Source organism: Antechinus flavipes, chromosome 1 (genome assembly GCF_016432865.1).
Source record: "Antechinus flavipes isolate AdamAnt ecotype Samford, QLD, Australia chromosome 1, AdamAnt_v2, whole genome shotgun sequence".
Classification (NCBI taxonomy): domain Eukaryota; kingdom Metazoa; phylum Chordata; class Mammalia; order Dasyuromorphia; family Dasyuridae; genus Antechinus; species Antechinus flavipes.
The window spans coordinates 650,809,009-650,830,474 of record NC_067398.1 but is presented as its reverse complement, the minus strand read 5'-3'; positions in this window follow the sequence as shown (position 1 = coordinate 650,830,474).

Sequence of the window (21,466 nt, the reverse complement as noted above, 5' to 3'; positions counted from 1 at the left end):
CTTTAGCTGGATATAGCTGGTTCAATCCATTACTGCTCCACTGGAACTGATTTGGTTCATCACATGTTGAAGAGGGCCATGTCCATCAGAATTGATCATCATATAGTATTTTTGTTGAAGTATATGATGATCTCCTGGTCCTGCTCATTTCACTCAGCATCAGTTTATGCAAGTTTCTCCAGGCCATTCTGAAATCATCCCACTGGTCATTTCTTACAGAATCTTGTTAAAATTTCTAATGCAATATTGAATAATGTTAATATCAGTGGGCATGCTTGATTTTACTGGGAAGGGTTCTAGCTTATTTCCATTCCAAATAATGCTTGGTGATGATTTTGGACAAATTTATCAATTTAAGGAAAAATATATTTATATCAATACCTGGAAGTATTTTTAATAGAAATGAATGTTGTTCTTTAGCAAAAGCTTTTTCTACATTTATTGATAAGATAACAAATTTTATTCCTTTTATTATTGATATAATCAATTATATTTATAGTTTTCTTGATGTTAAATCATCCCTGCATTCCTGATATAAATCCCACTTAGTCATAAAGTATAATCCTTGTAATATATTTTTGTAACCTTTTAGCTAGTGTTTTATTTAGGATTTTTAAAATTCATTTTCATTAATGAAATTGGTTTATAATTTTTGTTATTTTTACTCCTTTGGATTTAGGTATCAATATCATATTTGTTTCATAAAAGGAGTTTAGTAGGACCCTTTTTGTCTATTATTCCAAATAATTTATTTAATATTGGAATTAGTTGGTCTTTAAATGTTTGATAAAATTTACTTATAAATTCATCTGGTCGTATTGCTTTTTTCTTAGAAAGGTTATTTATCCTGTGTTCAATTTCCTTTCTAAAATAGGTCATTTTAAGATATTCTGTTTTCCTCTTCTAATCTAGGCAGTTTGCATTTTTGTAAATATTCTTCCATTTCACTTAAATTGTTAAATTCATTAGCATATGATTTAAAATAACTCCTCATAATTGCTTTGATTTTCTATTTAGTAATATATTCACTCTTTTCATTTTTAATTCTAGTGATTTGGTTTTCTTCTTTCTTTTTTAAAAAATAATATTAACCAATAAATTGCCTCCACCCTTTGACCCAACAATACCACTACTAGTTCTATTTCCAAAAATGATTAGAGAAAAAAGAAAAGAACCTAAGTTTTCTAAAATATTTATAATACTTCTCTTTGTGGTTTCAAAGAAGTGGAGATTCTGGGGATGCCCATTAATTGTGGAGTAACTAAACAAGTTGTGGTATATGATTGTGATGTAATACTTCCATGCTATAAGAAATGGTAAGTTCAATGATTTTAGAAAAAATTAACTTGCACAAAATAATGGAGAGCAAGATGAACAAAGCCAAGAGAATATTTTATGCAATAATAACAGCAATATTGTTTTAGGAATAAGAATAACTTTGAATAACTACATCATTCATATAAATTTATATCAATACATTATTAATTACAGAGGATCTTTGAAACAAAACACTGTATCTAAAGAAAGAACTGATAAATAGAAATATGTATTGAATGATTTTATATAAATGTGTACAAACACGTCTTATGGTTGCCATCTTCAGAGTGGGAAGGAAGGACGAAAGAAAAAAAGAAAAAAGTTACATGATAACTCTATTATATGTTTAAAAGGAATAGCAAGTTGTACATAATAGATTTGCAGTACCATATGCAATCACTTTTTTCTTATTCTCCTATATTATGGAAATGCTTATTTTATTTCTAAAATTCAGAATAAAATACTATATATATGCATACACACACACATATATATGCATACATGTGTGTATATATGTAATAAGAAAATAGGGATACAACGCCTTACCCCTAAATAACAACCTGGTCTTACTGTACCCATCCTTACACCCACATAGCATCCTGGAAAGAGTGGATGTATATGAAAATAATACACAAGGACACACAAATAGGGTAGATATGTGACCAGGCAAAACTGTTGTTCTGCTAGTTTCAAAATCCTTATGGTTTCCTAGTTATGTTTGACCTCATCTATGCTAGTTGTCTTGAGGTCACCTCATTGAACATGAGGTCACCAGTCTTCCAACTATCACCAATTTCTGGGCTTTAAATCTTTAGGACCGTGATGGCCATCTTTTTCATCATAGCCAGAGTCCATAAGACTTCAGGCAAGGCTGTGGTTAGTACCTGCAGACTGAGATACTCTTGAATTTTAATTCCCTGTATCTGGTGCTGAATCTTAGTCATTTATATAAGACTTATAAGTTAGAACTTCAGGAGCTCCTCTCTGCTTTGACATACAGATGAATTTGAAGCAGACCTAAAGCTAAGTGAAGAAGGCAATATTGTTTCCCTCTCACTCTCACCCCCATTTCTCCCTTTATTATGTATACCTGTCAGCAGCAAAATCATCTGGTTTTGGTGCTGTATTTTGATCTCTGAAAAACATTACTTCTTGTTATTCAATTGTTCACTCATATCTTATTCTGTGACCCCATGGACCATCATACTCCAGGCCCTCCTGTCCTCCACTATTTTTCCCAAGTCTGTCCAAGCTCATGTTCATTGCTTTTAAGAATACTACTTATATATTTCATCCCCTGCCATCGCCTTCTCCTTTTGCCTTCAGTCTTTCTCAATATCAGTTTTTTTCCCATTGGGTCCTGTCTTCTCATTATATGACCACAATTAAGCTTTAACTTCATTATTTGATCTTCCAGTGAATAGCCTGAATTTATTTTTAAGTATTTAATTTTTAAATAAATTTTGAATTTAATTTAATTTTAAATGTTGACTGCTTTAATCTCTTTGCTATCCAAGGGATTTTCAGAAGTTCTACAATTCAACAGCATCAATTTTGTAGCATTCAGCTTTACTTACAGTTCAACTGTAATGCTGGAGAAACTGAGGCAGGAGAGAGATTAGAGAGCTTTTAATATTTTATTAATTGGAGAGTATAATTGACTGGGCAGTCTCAAAGTATCCAGCGATGTATGGGAGAATCCCAAATCCTCATATACCTTTTACAAACAAAGAAGGGGAATGAAGTGGGAAACTTCTTCACAGACCCATTTGGTTCTGTCAAGATGCGGGGGGGGAGACTATATATTCTTACTAAAAACCAGAGTCAGGATTCTGAATAAACAGAAGTAAAGATGTCAATGAGGTATCCAGGATAGTTTTATCTTTTGGAATATTTTAGAGGATTAGTGTCATAAATTCTTGAAGGCAGAAACAGTTAGGAGTCAACAAGTCTGATCTGCCCCTCATCTTGAGTCTCACATTGACAATTTATAACCTTAGAGCAAATGGTCCTCAGTCTTAATGGACCAGAATGGGGTTTTACAATTAAGGGGATTGAGGCAGAACAGTTAAGGAAACTGAGGTAGAGCAGTTCAAAGAGACTGTGGCATAACACAACTCTCAAGAGGCATACAATATGGAAAAATCATGCTACCTTTTTACAATTCGTACTGGAATACAAACTTCTTGAGGGCAAGGACTGGATTTTTGTTTTTGAATTTACATCTCTTATGGCAGGGGTCCTCAAACTTTTTAAATAGGGGGCCAGTTCACTGTCCCTCAGACTGTTGGAAGGCCAGACTATAGTAAGAACAAAAACTTTGTTTTGTGGGTCTTTAAATAAAGAAACTTCATAGCCCTGTATGAGGGGGATAAACATCCTCAGCTGCCACATCTGTCCTGCAGGCCATAGTTTGAAGACCCCTGTCTTATGCCTAGCACAGTGCCTTGCATAAAACAAATACTTAATTTATTTATTTTTTGAATTAAAATGGTGTTTTGTTTTCCATATTTGGAATTCTAGAATTTTATAAGATATATGTGTCCCTATATAAGTTAAGTCCACATGACTCAGGCTAAATTGATAATAATCTCCAGAATCTGGTCCATCTCTACAGAGAAGATGGGACCCAAGGATCCTGCCTATATTGCCAACAAATAAGTTATGGGTGAGAGACAAGAAGGACCCCAGATATTTCAAAACTGGATGCTCATTCCTTCAGTATCTGAGAGAATCTTTGGGCTAGAATTATGTCTATCTACTTCCTCAAATGGTCTGGTCTGAAGTTGTGATGCATAAGGGTGTAAAAGGACAGCTTTGTTCTTGCTCACTCTTAATTGGGGAAGGTAGCCCCTTCCTTAGCTTACACTAGTCAGTTTAGCCCCCCCCCCAATGATGTTTACATTAAAAAACAACAATATTTATAGCGAATAGCAAGTAAACTGCTAAACAACAAACAAATCATTCAGCTTAGATTATACAAAGAAAATAAGTGAACAAATTATTTATCTAGGAGTAAGAAGAAATATCAGTTCAAGCTTCAAGCCCACTGAAGAATAAATTCTACTCCAGTATTTCAGAGAAGCAAACTGAACTTAAGGAACATATTAAGGTATTAAGAAATAAGTTTCTCCTATATATTTATGGCTTATAAAGTTTTTCTCTTCTTGAATTGTTTTTGATATTCTGCCACCAAAAACTCTGAAACCAACTCTTATGTAGTATCTCTTAAAGATCAGCCCTTTTAATCATGAGACATTTCCTTTTATAAACACAGCCTCATGTTAAACATGCCAGACTCAGTTGTAAATGGATTTAATGTGAGTCTTCATGCTCTGCTCCTGCTAGAGCCATTGGTAAGAAGAGGAAAAAGAAGGATGGAGCATTTTAGGAATAGGGGGCATAAAGGATATTTGTAGAGGGTCTTTCTGAGGATATAAAGAAGAGAATCAAAGGACCTGAGTTACAGTGGGAGCTGAGGATAAGCACTACTGATATTTCTGAGGATACCAAATGGAAGTCTGGGAAATGTTCAGAATCTATAACTTTCCTTTATGAGACATTTTGCCCATTTTCCATCTTCACATTTTGAGGAAGGAATACAACCCAATGAATGACCTTTAAATGATTCAGGAATGAAGGCCAGAAGAATAATTATGGTCCTAGACTCTATTCTTCATGGCCCTAAAAGAGGAAGAATGCAACTGGCAGAAGAGAAGTAGGTAACCTGTCCTTTGGGTTGGCTAAGGGGTAAAGGGGAATGTGAACTATGGAAGGAAAATTTTGGGTTTGAATCAGTTTTCAAAGATTTATTGCCCTGTTATGTGTAGTAGTTTGGCTGAATTAGCCTATAGGGTTGATCCCAATAAGTGTTTGGAAAGGAGAGGAAAGGAAAGTGAAAGGATGGGACTTCAGAAGACTCCAGGGACACTGATTAAGCATTTGAGCAAATCAGAGATGAAGTACCTAGCTATATGGAGCTTCAGTGCTGAACAATATGATGCTTTGAAATAACAAAACAATATCTTCATTAACTGCTGAGTATGAATTGCTAATGACTCAGTGGAGCTTTTACAAAGGGAAAATAGATTCCAACTCAGTCTTTCTTCCTTCTAACCTACACATTATATATATCCATGGAGTGTTAGAAAAGGGTCAGCTCTTCTTCCCTTCAGCTTCTTGCTAACCTCACCCACATGGCAGCTAGTGCAAGAGGACTCACCTAGCTGAGTTTAGGGTCTTCTGTTCAGCTCTTTCCTTAGCTATATGAATAAAATTCTTTTAGTAGAGTCTGTATGATCTCTTCATGGATATAGGATTATTGAGATCCTCACTGGGAAGTGGTACAATCAATGTTCCCTATAGCGGATTCCCACCCCTGATCACTCTGCTTCTCTAAGGATTCATAATCTTTCCTGGTTAACTCCCATCAGCATACATAATCTTGTGCCAAGATTAGAGCTAAAAGGAGAAGGAAGATGGGGACTAGTGCTACAACTGAGCTATGGAAAGACGGCAAGGTGTTCTGTCAGTGGAGAAGTTTCTATGCTAGAACTCAATAAGAACAAGATAGGAGTCCCCCACTTATGTTGCAGCAGTTTCTGGGTAAAATAGAAGAGCCAATGAATGCATGGGATGGGATGAATTAGATATTTAGCTAGGATTCCATAGTTTCAGAGGACTGAGAATAAAATTGAGGTCATCCTGAATAATTTGTATTATTCTAGGAATGTTTCAGAGTCATCAAGGACTTATACTGGTTTATATTAAGTCTATGTTATACTTATTCAGCTAAAGAAAGAAGTATTAAGGTAGAAGATACAAATTGGCTTTTTGTTTTAGGATTAGTTTACATATAAGCAATACTAATATTACTTAATTAAGATATAAGCAATACTACTTCTCTTCTCTTCCCCTCATTTGGCTGGATTTATATTACTTAATATAATTAATTTAATATTAATTAATTCAGAATCCTGAAGATGTACTCTAGAACTTTGGAGATGTTTACCTTCAATACACTTAGATTACTCATCACCTTCACTGTTCCAGTTTTAAATACTGAGTCAAGTGCCATAATAAATAAATGAAATCATATCAGTTTCATCTCTTTTGAGGGGGGTGGAAAAATTCCCTGTGACTAAAAACCACCAACAACAAAAAACACAAACAGTTCATTTAAGAAGTATTTGTGGTAGATAATGGAGGGACCAAATTTGTCATACTCCAGCTTGTTGATCCACATCTATTGGAATGTGGAAAGACAGGCCAGGATGAAGCTTCCAATCCAGACACTTAGGTGGGGAAATTCTCTTGACTTCTATTTTTTAGGAGCTAAGGCTATAATGTCCTTTTGCATTCTGTCAGTAGTGCATGTTTATATACATACTGGTACTCCAGACCATATGAAATTGGACTATAAATTCTTTTGTGTGTCAACATCACAATTCATAATTGAGTTGATGGTATCTTTTGGATTCCATTCCTAAGAAACAAGATTGGAAGAGAGCTTCTAGGCACCTGAACCTCTTATTGCCAATGAATATAGCATGACTACCAGGGAGCTTATTATTCTTTTCTAGGATAGAATTAGATGCAGCAATATCTGCTCAAAGTCTAAGGCTATATAATATAGTTTCTCCTTGATACGACTCTCAATTTCCCTCTCAGCGATAGAAGTGAAACTTACCCACTCTTAATCAGGATTTCCATGAGGTAGTTTGTCAGATCATGGCCAGTTCCAGATGGAGGATGGCATGGGAAAGGCCATAGTCCTCATAAATGGGGACAACGTGAGTCATACCAGCAGCAGAGTCTACCACAATACCAATTGTATGACAAGAGTCATATAGGCTCAGCACAGATTACATGACAATGTATATAGATGGAGTGTTGAAGATTTCAAACATAATCCATATTATCTTTCCTCTGTTAGCTTTGGGATACAGTGGTGCTTCTGTGAGAAGCACAGGACATTCTTCAAGGGTCACAGAAAGCTCATTGTAGAAAGCATGGTTCAGATCTTCTCTATGTTTTCCAGTTGGTGACAATAGCATGTCCAAAGGGTATTCCAGGGACAGAATATTTCTTTTTCTCTGGGCTTCATCTCACATGTAGCTATATTTCTGGCCCACATCCACCATCATATCCTGATACTCAATAATGGAAGGATAAATAGTCCTAGGGCATCAGTCCCTTCAAAGTCAGTTTGCACATGACAAAATTATTATTGGCAGCAAAACAACAATATCATCATCCATGGTGAAATTTGAAGTGGCAAGTTTAAACCCTTAAAACAAAGAGGAAATAGTACTATACCTTTAATCAGACAATGGACAGGAAGCAAATACAAGAGCTTATAGCTCTCAAGCTCTCATTTTGATGTGTTCTCCCCAACATCAATTGCCTAAGGATTAGTTAATGTATCCTTATAACTATCAATAAAGTTATCAATTTATTCAGTTAACACAAATAAACTTTTACCAGGAGATATTTCCTAACAGATAAAATAAAAACACAGATGTATTCCCTAGGAATTGCTCTCTTTCTTCTACTACTTCTGTTCCTGGAGATAGTGAGCTCAAAATTAATGCAATTGCTATAGAACTTTTGACCCAGAAAATTCACTTTCAAAACTGGAATAGCTACTGAACAAGTTGCTGCCTTCCTCCTGGATTCAGTGTCTTGTCTACCAGGTAGAACAAAGTGAACTGTTTAATCCATCCCACATCTGTGAGATCACATCTTACTAGCAGACTTCAATATGGATTCTAATTCTTGACAGGAAAATAGTTTCACGACACACAAAAAAATAGATCTGGATAGATATACTAAGCCCCACATAGAAGCTAACCAGGATCCTGCCTTTATGGTCACCATGAAAGAAAGAGATAAGTTAGTACATTGTGTATGCATACTCAGTTCCAGCTTGGTTGCCAATCAAAAGCTTTTTCTTTACCACTGATGAAATTGTTTATTATTGTTGCTGTCATTGCCATTGTAGTGGTTAATTCCTTCATTCTCCTGAAGAGACCAATAACATCTCAGGAGAGTGATGTCTTGACCTGCAAATTAATTGGATTTAAGTGAGGTAGAGCTGTGTAAAGACACTCACTTCACTCTGTCCTTCAATCACCTGGATCCAGTGGCAAAGTAGACATAGATCAGAACAACTGGGGCCAGGTCCCCAGATACAGTGGGAAACTTTTTAAGTAAAATCTTTCCCAGGCCTCAGTTTGTCGGAGGCATCATTCATTCAATGATTTATGACCAAGTGTTACTTCTCCATCTTTCTCAAACAAGACCACACATCAGGAAGGTGATTCTATTTCTTGCAAGTAAATTGGATTTAAGTGAGAGACAGCTATACAAAGCCATCAGCCTCACTTTCTACTCTGGGCATAGTGGCAAGACATTTGTCAGCACTACTGAAGATATCTCCAGATGCAGTGGGAGACCTTGGTCCTTTTGACTTAAGGTCTTTCCCAGTTTTCAATCTAATTGAATCAATAACTATTCCATGTTTAAGACTAGGTAAAAAAAAATCATTCTGGAAGAGAAAGACACTCAGAATTTCTGGCCAAAACAGACACAGTTGCTATTTACATTCATTGAGTCATTAGGGCTCAAACAGTGACCAGGTGGGTCTGGCTGGTGACCTGTTGTTGAGTCTGAGTGATTTGGGTTTAAGGCATGACTCTTAAGAAAATAATCTAGTTTTTGAATCCCAAAATGATTAGTGAGGTTTCTGTGATGAAAATCATCCCCAGGTAAAGGTATGATACCCTTTGTGGACTGAGGGAGAAGAAAGAAGATAGAAAAGGAGAAAATAGTAGAGGAGCAGAGGGGAGGGCACGTCCTTTTGAATGCTTTGAAACTGAACCCTTATTGGTCAGACTCCTAATTACTAGGTTAACAATTAGGGAGATTGCTAGTTGCATTCTAACAAGGTCATGGCAGCATCAGTGGGGGAGAGGGAGATTAAAAAGAAGTAAAAACTCTCAACGATTTTTTGTAGATAATCTGATTGGATCACTTTAGCACTTTAGGAAAGTTTGGATTGTTCACAGAGTGAGAGTTAGCCTCTGGGATCATGTGGAGGAAATAGTGTTATTGTCTGGGACTCTAAGGAAAAGTTCCTAAAGTTTAAGACTCTGTGTGATTTTTCCAGGAAATGACTTTTATCACTTGGACCTTTTGCAAGCATTTTGTAATTTATGGCCGTGCTTATGCTGTCATAGTAAGGGGAAGGATAAGTATGCATGTACTTAGAAAATCTTTCACATAGAGCATCTACTACATTCCTGATATAACTTTTTTTTCCTGGCTTCAGTCCCATCACCTTAAGGCATGTGATAACCCAGATGTAATAGTACCCAGCAGTATCTGAGAAGGGTCCTAAGAAGAAATAGAGGAGACTGCTATGTGGATCTACAAGCTAAGAAGCCATCAATGTCAGTCTGGGGGCATTAGGGTGAAGCATTTTAAGAGTGAGGGCATTCACAGAATCTCAGAATTGGAAGGCTAATTCAAGATCTTCTTATCTAAGTCGTACCAGAAAAAGAACCTTCTCCATGACATACCAGATAAGCAGCATTCCGGCCTTCGCTTGAAGAACTTTGATGAAGAGGAACCCACTACTTTCCAAGGTGACCCATTCCCCTTTTGTATATCTATATTTATTAGCAATTTTACCCTGACATGCTTAAATATCTCCTTATAACTCCCCCATTGCTTCTAGATTTGACCTCTCAGGTCATGGTCAAGCAGAATGAGTCTTAGATGACACTTTCCATATGGAGAGTTGTCCAGAGAGATTGTCAAGTCATCTACAAAAAAATCATAGTTTTTACTGTCTCTTTTTCTTTGTTTATTTTCTCAATTACCCTTTACTTATTTCACTGGGTCCCTCACTACAGCAAGGCATTTCTTTTATATCTTCCTACTCTCATCTATTCACCATCCCATTCATCCCAGAATCTACTCAAACTTTCTTACACCTCTTTAAAGGCTCTATTCCCCACACCCCATCCACTTCTCAGCTGAGAACCTTGACTTCTATTTCACTAAAACATTGAAACCATTTGCTTAGAGCTCTATTCCCCCTCATCTCATTTTACTCAGATGTCTTTCCCTACTACCTGCTTTTTCACTACAATCTCATGTGAAGTCAGTCTTTCACAAGATATACTTTCACAATATCTTTTATATGATATAGTTACAGACCTGATGGTCACCTCACAATTATTTTTTTCAATAGCCTGCTTCAGTTGACTTCTTTCTCTGTCTCAAGTATTTCCCCATTCTAATCCACCCTTCATTCAGAGATCAAATTTATCTTCCTAAAGCACAAATCTGATCATATCATCTTCCTATTCAACAAACTCCAGTAGATTCCTATTACCTTCAGATTATATATAAAATCCTTTTTGCAACCTGCCCCATTCCTATCTTTCCAGGACTTTTATACTTTACTTCCATCCAGGTAATCATCAATCCATCGAATATTTGGGGAAGATGATAGAGTCCGGTATCAGAAAATTTCAAGCTCTTCAGATTTTCAGAGTGAACATAGACTAGTGAAAAAACAAATAAGAGTTTGAGCTTAGCAGAGGTCCTCCTGGGACAACCCAAAAAGACACAAATAAAGCCCCCATTGAGAAGTGTAAACACTTCCAGGCTATTTCCACAGAAATAGGAAACAGGGAACCCTTGTGCTAGCTGGGTTCAGAGATAGTCTCTGCCCAAATCACAGGAACTTTCATCTTCTAGACTATGTGGAAAGTATGTGTGAGTAGATTTGAGTCCAGGAAGACTGAGGGAAACTCAGGCCCAGTTGTGCTGCTGAGACATCACCTTGGGCAAGAAAAAGCCAGCACATTTGGTAAGTGCAGAAGCTATGATGGAGCAGGGAAGCTGCTGGCTTCTCTTCCCCTATGGGAAAATGAAGTTCTTAGTTTGGATTTTCAGGCCAGAAGGGAGAACTGAAGTAAATCCAGAGGCAGTATTCCCTCTCCACCTCAGGACTAGAGGTGGTTACACTAACAAATTCTCATTTAAAAAAAATCAGGCAAAGGACCCAAATATAGTAACTTACTATGGGAATAAGGAAAACTGAATTTCTTCTTTAGGGAAAGACATTGAATTAAAAAAAATTTCTTCTACCCTAGAAGTATTGTTAAATGGCTACTGGCCAAAAAGAATTTATAGGAAAACTCAAACAAGAATTTAAAAACAAAATGAGAGAGACAGTGAGGAAAAACTTTTTAAGAAAATCATCCAAGAAAAACAAGAAAATTGTGAAAAGAAAGTCAACCAGTTAGAAAAAGAGATCCAGAGTCTTAAAGGAGAAAATAGTTTTTTTTTTAAATTAGAATTGGGCAAGGGGAAGCAAGTGAATCTGTAAGAGAATAAGAAATAACAATATAAAACATAAAGAATGAAAAATAGAAGAGAATGTGAAACATAAGAAGAATAACAGATTTAAAAAGCAGATCAAGAAGAGAAAAAATAAAAATAATTGGGCTACCTGAAAGCTGTGATCAAAAAAAGAACCTTGACACAATAATACAAAAAATAGTGAAAGAAAATTGTCCTGAAGTGATAGAAAAAAAAGGGAAAATAGAAATAGAAAAAAATCCACTGATCACCACCTCAAAGAGATCCTACAAGGAAAACATGTAGGAACATAATTGCTGAATTTAGAAAACTCCAGATCAAAGACAAAATTTTACAAGAAACAACAACAACAAAACAATTCAAATATACTAGAGCTACAATAAGAATTGTACAGGATTTATCAGCAGTACGATAAAAAACTTCAGGTCCTAAAATATTTTATATTGCCAATCAAAAGCACTCAGTTTATTTCCAAAGATAATTGTATCCAAAAAATTTAAGCATTATATTGAATAATAACAAAATGGATATTCAATGAACTCACAGATTTTAAGGATTTTATTTCAAATAGCTCAACAGAAAATTTAACATATGAGTCAATATCAAAGACTAACTTCAGGGGATGCAATAATGACAAATTGTTTATGTTTGATATGTGAAAATGTAAACTATATGTCTAAGATTGATATTAATAATTGGCTAGTTCAAAAAAATTGGGGCAGAGATGAATATGATCTAATTCTAAAAAGCAAAACCATCTAGGAAAAGGTAAAAATAGCAATCATGCTAAATGAATGAGATGCAGAGAAAGAACCAACAGAGGCATTAAATAGGGGAGGAGGGCTGATAGTTCTGAAAACTTACATTCAGAAGGAGTTAAATAAGCAACAATATATACATATGTGCATGCATGTGTGTTTCTATACTCATGAAGGGAATTATACCCACCAAAATCTATAAAGAAACAAGGGGAGAGGGAATAGGAAGGGTGTGTAGATTCACTGCAATGGGACAAGGTGTATAGATTAATGGGAATGGGGTAAAGAGGGAGGGAAAAGGTAGGGAGAGAAGATAGGGAGAGATCCATGGGTAAAGAAAGGTTAAGTAACAGCGAGGCAAGTCAAAGAGTAGAACTAAAGTAGAAAATTTCACAGGGATAAGAAATAAGAGGTATACACAAACACAATAACAATGATTAGGAGTAGAATTTATTAGAAAAAAGTAGGACTATAATCATTCAATTATTTAAGATTCTAATAAAGATTCAACTAAGAGAGAAATATACTTTAGATGTCAGCCATATTAACATTGTTTTAGATATATGTCTTTGTATATGTGTATGTGTGATTATAAGTAAATGTGTTTGGGTATGTGTATATATATGTATGTGTGTTTTAATTCAATTATTTATTATTTATTTAATAAAATAATCATTAAATAAATAATTTTTTTCAAAGTATGCTTTGGTTTGGAAGTAAAAAGAAATCTAGTGATACTGACTTTGTTGCTATTCCTTGCAAAATATTCCTTGCTATATTCATGTCTTTATGGCTTTTCATTGGCTGTCCCATGTGCCTGAAATGATTATTCATCTCTACTTCCTTGACTTCTGTCAAAACTCAGTCGAGTTCGAACTTTCTAGAAGAGATCATTTCTCATCCCCTAGGGTTTTCCCCACTTCATTACTCTCTATTGCTTAGTGCCCTACTTCTGGGATTACCTCCCATTTATACTCTATAGATATTATATATTTTTGTATGTTATTTCCTCTAGTCAAATGTAAGCAGGGATTGTGATAAATACTTTTTTTGTATACTCAGCACTTATTACAGTGGTTGACATATAGTAATCACTCAATAAATGTCTATTAACTCCTTTTTTTCCCATCTTATATGAACAATTTGGTTTCCCTCACATTTTCAAACCAGACTAGCTAACATGACTGTTTACTCATAAACCAAATGAATTTTTTCTTTCAGATTTGTTAATGTCTGCTCTGATGTTCAAAATGCCTACTTTGGTCTTTAGTTGGGATATTAAATTTGTTGCCTTCCCAGGATTTTAGTTGCATGTCCAATTCATTGATCTGTTCTTTTTTTTTCTTTATGAAAATGTTTAGAAATATAAAATTTCCTCTACAGACTACTTTGCCTGCATCTTATAAGTTTTGGTATATTTTCTTATGGTTTTCATTTTCTTAGACAGTAATTTCTATTTCTACATCCTTTTCTAAATGGTCACAAACCAGCTCTTTAATAACATCTAGAATTTATCAGAATCAAGTTAAGTGATTAGCCTGTAGTTTGGAGGGTTTCCCTTTTCTTCTTTTTTTCAAAATCAGGACAATTTTCCATCTTCAATATTATGGTAGCTACCTCATTCTCCATTTTCAGATTCTGTATAATTAAAAAAAAAATAACAACTATAGATGATTTTTAAAAGCAGGGCATGAGAATAACCCAAATGTCTGGATCTAGGGAAGCAGAAAACAGTCAGAGAAGTATTTAGAGGGGAAAAAGTAATCACTTGTTAGTATATTCATTCCCCTATTTTATTCCATAAGGTTTTTTAGAGGAGGGTTCAAGTAATTAACTATCTAGGATAATGAATGGAAGAAAGATCCAAGTAGATAGAAAGTAAAAATGTCACAAAGAGGAATAAGGAAAGGAAAAAGAACTAAGTAGCAAATTTGACTCTCGTGGAAGTGAAGAGAACTGCATGTTCTCAGAAGAAAGCACCTACTTGTCCTCCAAAGAATAGCATAGCAGAATCATAGAACCTCTGAGATAAGAGGTCTCCCAGTAAACATGGGGGTAGAATAATTGTGAGTGGAGATCCCCGTTCAGAGATAGTGAGGAAGCTGTTTAAGGATCTCATTTAAAAATGCGAAAGAAATGTGTTGTATTTTGAGATAAACAATACAAAATAGAATTTCTCAAACTTTATCAAACAAATGACTTCTTGGTTCACAAAGGGAACAAATCTCAACATCTGAAGAAGACTTTCCCAGTTCTTCTTAATTTCAATTTATCCTGTATATATTGTGTGAAGTCTCCTCTATTTGGAGGAGTTCACCATCATTTGATGGCAAACTTCTTGAAAGAAGAGATTTTTTTTGGCCATTCTTTGTATCTTCTTAGAATAATCTCTGATACAAAGTAGGTGTTTAATAAATGTTAATTGACTTGACATTTTTTGTTTGGTACCACAGGGAAGAACCAGGAGCAATGGGTAGAAATTGCAAAGAAAAATATCTAGTTTGGGTTTTGGGGGAAATTGTCTAAGAATTAGAGCTTTTCAAAATTGAAAGAAGCAGCTTGGAGGCAGTGAAGTTCTCTTTGGTGTTCTTTTAGCAGAGGCTAGCCAACAACTTGTAAGTATATTATGATGGGAATTCCTTTTAGGTATGGCTTATATTAGATGGCCACTGAGATCTCAAATTCTCAAATTTTGTGCCTCAAATTCCATGATTCCTTGACTAGATGACATCTAAAACCCTTTCCACTTTTTAAATCTATTATGCTGTGATGTGCCTACATCAAAGTCATTGCTAAAATTATTGAACAGAACTTTACTGTGCACAAACTCACCTTTTCTACTTTATATGTTGATGTAAAAAATATTTCAGTTCCTAAGCTTCTAACACTCCATTCATATTACTAAAACTTGACTTTCATTCACACTTCTTTTTTCTGTACATACTTTTACCCTAATTTGTAATACCAATGACTACAACCAACACTGAAAATATGTTTCAGTGTTATATAAGCTCAGAGAACACTTGAAAGCCATGAAGAACTTCATACTATATAACCGCAGATACCCAGCTCAGTGGCCATTTAATACAGTATTTTGCTCATTATTTTTGTTGTACAGGACATAAATTCTGCTCTTCAAATTTTGTTTCCCTTTTGAAAAACTCAGGAAGAATATGTTACAGTTCTATGTTCTTCTTATATTTTCCTCCACAGGTTCCTCTGTCTCATCAAGTGTTGTCATTTTCCTTCATTTGGAATATTTATTCCTAGATGACTGAAGCCATTTACTCGATTTCCTTCTATTGTTACTGTTTTTCCTGTCTTTCTGATACTTATCGCTTTGATGGTGGTATCCTTGGGGGCTGGATCTCAAAGTATCTCAATTTCCTCCCAGTGTTAGTGATTCATGGTTGACCAGGTTACGTCTCTGCTCCAACTAACTTTTGGGTGATCAAAAGTGATCCTAGATGGATGCTATACTCTTCCCTCAGACATAGTGACGTGCCACATATCTTCCCATATGTAGAATATTAGGACAAAGTATCCTCTCCTAATGACCTAATTCACTCCCAGGCTTAGCAATTTATAATTGATATATGGAGGCCAGTAGGACAACTAGGACAGGTAAAAAAGACATTATTATAAGAACTTTTGATTATCATCAACATCCAACAGTAGCAACTTTGATAGAACAAAGGAAATTTAGTGTTGGTGGGTGACCAAATTTAGGGCCTTTTTGTAAATAGTTCTACAATGTTAAAAAAGATATATTTAAATTATTAGGATGAAATAAGTAACTAGGTGGAGTTGACAGAGAAAGTCTGAAACACTGCTAAAATTACTCCTTAAAGCAAGCAGGGAAGGGCACTGATGGAGAGCAGTTTAATCTTCTGAAGTTCCACCTTTTGAGGAAGTAATGGGTAGCCCCACCTTGCTGTGTCCAGTCAGAAATTCAAATTATGTCAAACCCCTGTGATTAAATTCCCTTATAAACTTATCCATGGCTAATGCAATCTTTGCTGAATCGCGTTTGGGTTAACCCACCATGGCACTTCTGCTCAAAGTGTCTTTCTTCTCATACCTCTCTCATGCCTCATGGTGTCTTTCTCCTTCATAGAGCTAACTAATTCTTTTAGAGTCCTAAATCTCTTTTAGGATTTAACCTGCCAGATAAAGGAATGCCCCAACCTCATGGGATGTTTCCTTTTTTTTTTTGGTAAATTGTGAGCTTCATTAGGGAATTTGTTTTTTCCATCATTAATTATTAAAACCCCTTTCCTTCTTATGTGTTCTCCCAACTTTATTTCATATTTAACATATTTATGCATTTGCCATTCCTGGTTTCTGTTGTATTTCTTCATTTTGTCTGTAATCTTTTCTCCTAAATGTGTCTAACATTTTGCCAAAGAGAATGGCCATTGTAAATTTTTCACATGACTGAACCACATCATTTGGTCTACATCAATATGCCTGAGCCCAAAATTAGGTGTGATAGATCTCTGGAGAAAACTGAATGGTGACAGAAAGGAGTATACTTTCTTCTCAGCAGTTCACGGAACCTACACAAAAATTGACCATATATTAGGACATAAAGACCTCAAAATTAAATGCAGGAAGGCAGAAATAGTAAATGTTTTCTTTTCAGACCACAATGCAATAAAAACTACATTCAACAAAAAGTTAGGTGTAAATAGACCAAAAAGTAATTGGAAACTAAATAATCTCATCTTAAAGAATGATTGGAGATGGATTTACATGTGAATTCTACCAAACATTTAAAGAACAATTAACTCCAATGTTATATAAACTATTTGAAAAAATAGGGATTGAAGGAGTCCTACCAAACTCCTTTTATGACACAGACATGGTACTGATACCTAAACCAGGTAGGCTGAAAACAGAGAAAGAAAATTATAGATCAATCTCCCTAATGAATATTGATGCTAAAATCTTAAATAAAATATTAGCAAAAAGATTACAGAAAATCATCACCAGGATAATACACTATGACCAAGTAGGATTTATACCAGGAATGCAGGGCTGGTTCAATATTAGGAAAACTATTAGCATAATTGACTATATCAATAACCAAACAAACAAAAACCATATGATCATCTCAATAGATGCAGAAAAAGCATTTGATAAAATCCAACATCCATTCCTAATAAAAACACTTGAGAGCATAGGAATAAATGGACTTTTCCTTAAAATAGTCAGGAGCATATATTTAAAACCATCAGTAAGCATCATATGCAATGGGGAAAAACTGGAACCTTTCCCAGTAAGATCTGGAGTGAAGCAAGGTTGCCCACTATCACCATTATTATTTAATATCGTATTAGAAACACTAGCCTCAGCAATAAGAGTCGAGAAAGATATTAAAGGAATTAGAGTAGGCAATGAGGAAACCAAACTATCACTCTTTGCAGATGATATGATGGTATACCTAGAGAACCCCAGAGATTCTACTAAAAAGCTATTGGAAATAATTCATAATTTTAGCAAAGTAGCTGGCTACAAAATAAATCCCCATAAATCCTCAGCATTTTTATACATCACCAACAAAACCCAACAGCAAGAGATACAAAGAGAAATTCCATTCAGAATAACTGTTGATACCATAAAATATTTGGGAATCTATCTACCAAAGGAAAGTCAGGAATTATATGAGCAAAATTATTAAAAAGTCTCCACACAAATAAAGTCAGACTTAAATAATTGGAAAAATATTAAGTGCTCTTGGATTGGCCGAGCGAACATAATAAAGATGACAATACTCCCTAAACTAATCTATTTATTTAGTGCTATACCAATCAGACTTCCAAGAAAATATTTTAATGATCTAGAAAAAATAACAACAAAATTCATATGGAACAATAAAAAGTCGAGAATCTCAAGGGAATTAATGAAAAAAAAAATCAAATGAAGGTGGCCTAGCTGTACCTGATCTAAAATTATATTATAAAGCAGCAGTCACCAAAACCATTTGGTATTGGCTAAGAAATAGTTTAGTGGATCAGTGGAAAAGGCTAGGTTCACAAGACAGAATAGTCAACTATAGCAATCTAGTGTTTGACAAACCCAAAGCCCCTAACTTCTGGAAAAAGAATTCATTATTTGATAAAAACTGCTGGGATAATTGGAAATTAGTATGGCAGAAATTAGGCATGGACCCACACTTAACACCATATACCAAGATAAGATCAAAATGGGTCCATGATCTAGGCATAAAGAACGAGATTATAAATAAATTAGAGGAACATAGAATAGTTTATCTCTCAGACTTGTGGAGGAGAAAGAAATTTGTGACCAAAGATGAACTAGAGACCATTACTGATCACAAAATAGAAAATTTCGATTACATCAAATTAAAAAGCCTTTGTACAAATAAAACTAATGCAAATAAGATTAGAAGGGAAGCAACAAACTGGGAAAACATCTTCACAGTTAAAGGTTCTGATAAAGGCCTCATTTCCAAAATATATAGAGAACTGACTCAAATTTATAAGAAATCAAGCCATTCTCCAATTGATAAATGGTCAAAGGATATGAACAGACAATTTTCAGAGGATGAAATTGAAACTATTACCACCCATATGAAAGAGTGTTCCAAATCATTATTGATCAGAGAAATGCAAATTAAGACAACTCTGAGATACCACTACACACCGTCAGATTGGCTAAGATGACAGGAAAAAATAATGATGAATGTTGGAGGGGATGCGGGAAAACTGGGACACTAATGCATTGTTGGTGGAGTTGTGAACGAATCCAACCATTCTGGAGAGCAATCTGGAATTATGCCCAAAAAATTATCAAATTGTGCATACCCTTTGATCCAGCAGTGTTTCTATTGGGCTTATATCCCAAAGAAATACTAAAGAAGGGAAAGGGACCTGTATGTGCCAAAATGTTTGTAGCAGCCCTGTTTGTAGTGGCTAGAAACTGGAAAATGAATGGATGCCCATCAATTGGAGAATGGCTGGGTAAATTGTGGTATATGAATGTTATGGAATATTATTGTTCTGTAAGAAATGACCAGCAGGATGAATACAGAGAGGACTGGTGAGACTTACATGAACTGATGCTAAGTGAAATGAGCAGAACCAGGAGATCATTATACACTTCAACAACGATATTGTATGAGGACATATTTTGATGGAAGTGGATTTCTTTGACAAAGAGACCTGAGTTTCAATTGATAAATGACAGACAAAAGCAGCTATATCCAAAGAAAGAACACTGGGAAACGAATGTGAACTATCTGCATTTTTGTTTTTCTTCCCAGGTTATTTATACCTTCTGAATCCAATTCTCCCTATGCAACAAGAGAACTGTTCGGCTCTGCAAACATATATTGTATCTAGGATATACTGCAACATATCCAACATATAAAGGACTGCTTGCCATCTAGGGGAGGGGGTGGAGGGAGGGAGGGAAAAAAAATCGGAACAGAAACGAGTGTCAATATAAAGTAATTATTAAATAAAAATTAAAAAAAATAAAAGAAAAAGAATGATTGGGTGAAACAGCAAATTATAGACACAATTAATAATTTCACTCAAGATAATGACAACAATGAGACATCATATCAAAATTTATTGGATGCAGCCAAAGCAGTAATAAAGGGAAATTTTATATCCTTAGAGGCTTACTTGAATAAAATAGAAAAAGAGACGATCAATGAATTGGGCCTGGAACTTAAAAAGTTAGAAAAAGACCAAATTAAAAACCCCCAATCAATTATTAAACTTGAAATTCTAAAATTAAAAGGAGAAATTAATAATATACAAAGTAAAAAAAAACTATTGAACTAATAAATAAAACTAAGAGTTGGCTTTATGAAAAAACCAATAAAATTGACAAACCTTTGGTAAATCTGATTAGAAAAAGGAGAGAGGGAAATCAAATTGGCAGTCTTAAAAATGAAAAAGGAGAACTTACCACTGATGAAGAGGAAATTAAAGAAATAATAAGGGGTTACTTTGCCAACTTTCTGCCAATAAATTTGATAACCTAAGCGAAATGGATGACTACCTCCAAAAATATAGGCTTCCCAGATTATCAGAGGAGGAAGTAAATTTCTTAAATAGTCCCATTTCAGAAAAAGAAATAGAACAAGCTATTAACCAACTCCCTAAAAAAAAATCCCCGGGACCAGATGGATTTACATGTGAATTCTACCAAACATTCAAAGAACAATTAGCCCCAGTGCTTTATAAACTATTTGAAAAAATAGGGAATGAAGGAGTCCTACCAAACTCCTTTTATGACACAGACATGGTACTGATACCTAAACCAGGTAGGTTGAAAACAGAGAAAGAAAATTATAGACCAATCTCCTAATGAATATTGATGCTAAAATCTTAAATAAGATATTAGCAAAAAGACTACAGAAAATCATCCCCAGGATAATACATCATGATCAAGTAGGATTTATACCAGGAATGCAGGGCTGGTTCAATATTAGGAAAACTATCAATATAATTGGCCATATTAATAATCAAATTGACAAAAACCATATGATCATCTCAATAGATGCAGAAAAAGCATTTGATAAAATCCAACATCCATTCCTATTAAAAACTCTTGAGAGTATAGGAATAAATGGACTTTTCCTTAAAATAATCAGTAGCATCTATTTAAAACCAGCAGTAAGCATCATATGTAACGGGGACAAACTGCAACCATTCCCAATAAAATCAGGAGTAAAACAAGGTTGCCCACTATCACCGTTACTATTTAATATTGTATTAGAAATGCTAGCTTTGGCAATAAGAGTTGAGAAAGAGATTAAAGGAATAAGAATAGGCAATGAGGAAACCAAATTATCACTCTTTGCTGATGATATGATGGTATACTTAGAAAACCCCAGAGATTCTACCAAAAAGTTATTAGAAACAATCTACACCTTCAGCAAAGTTGCAGGATATAAAATAAACCCACATAAGTCATCAGCATTCTTATATATCACTAACAAAACCCAACAGTTA